Genomic DNA, 436 nt, shown 5'->3' on the forward strand with positions numbered 1-436 from the left:
AGCTTCTGGCTAAAACACAGTTTAAAAACTCTAATTGTTGAACTCACAGCCTGTCCATAATCATTTACTCATGATGCAATGCAACGTGCCTAACTATGAAAAATTGGGAGTTGTTTTACTTTGTTTTGTAGCAGAGTGTGTGTGTTGATTCATTAAGGAAAAATGAGAAAGAGCTCTTGTTGCTGGAGAAATAACCCAAAAACTCTGGTTTTAAACATACCTTCCTTTATCTCAATAAACTTACCATTTCAAATAAAAATATGAAAAGTATGAAAAAGTACCATGCGTACAATGTGCTCCTACTATGCAACTATTAAACCATAACAATAAGAGTCACTCAGACACACTTATAAAAACCAATAGAGTTTGCAGCCTCTAGATCAGCCATTGGAAATTAAAAAGAACCCAGAGACAGCAAAGTATTATCAGGATGGGG

Source organism: Acomys minous (assembly GCF_964271855.1).
Source record: "Acomys minous genome assembly, chromosome: 14".
In the NCBI taxonomy this organism is placed as follows: Eukaryota; Metazoa; Chordata; class Mammalia; order Rodentia; family Muridae; genus Acomys; species Acomys minous.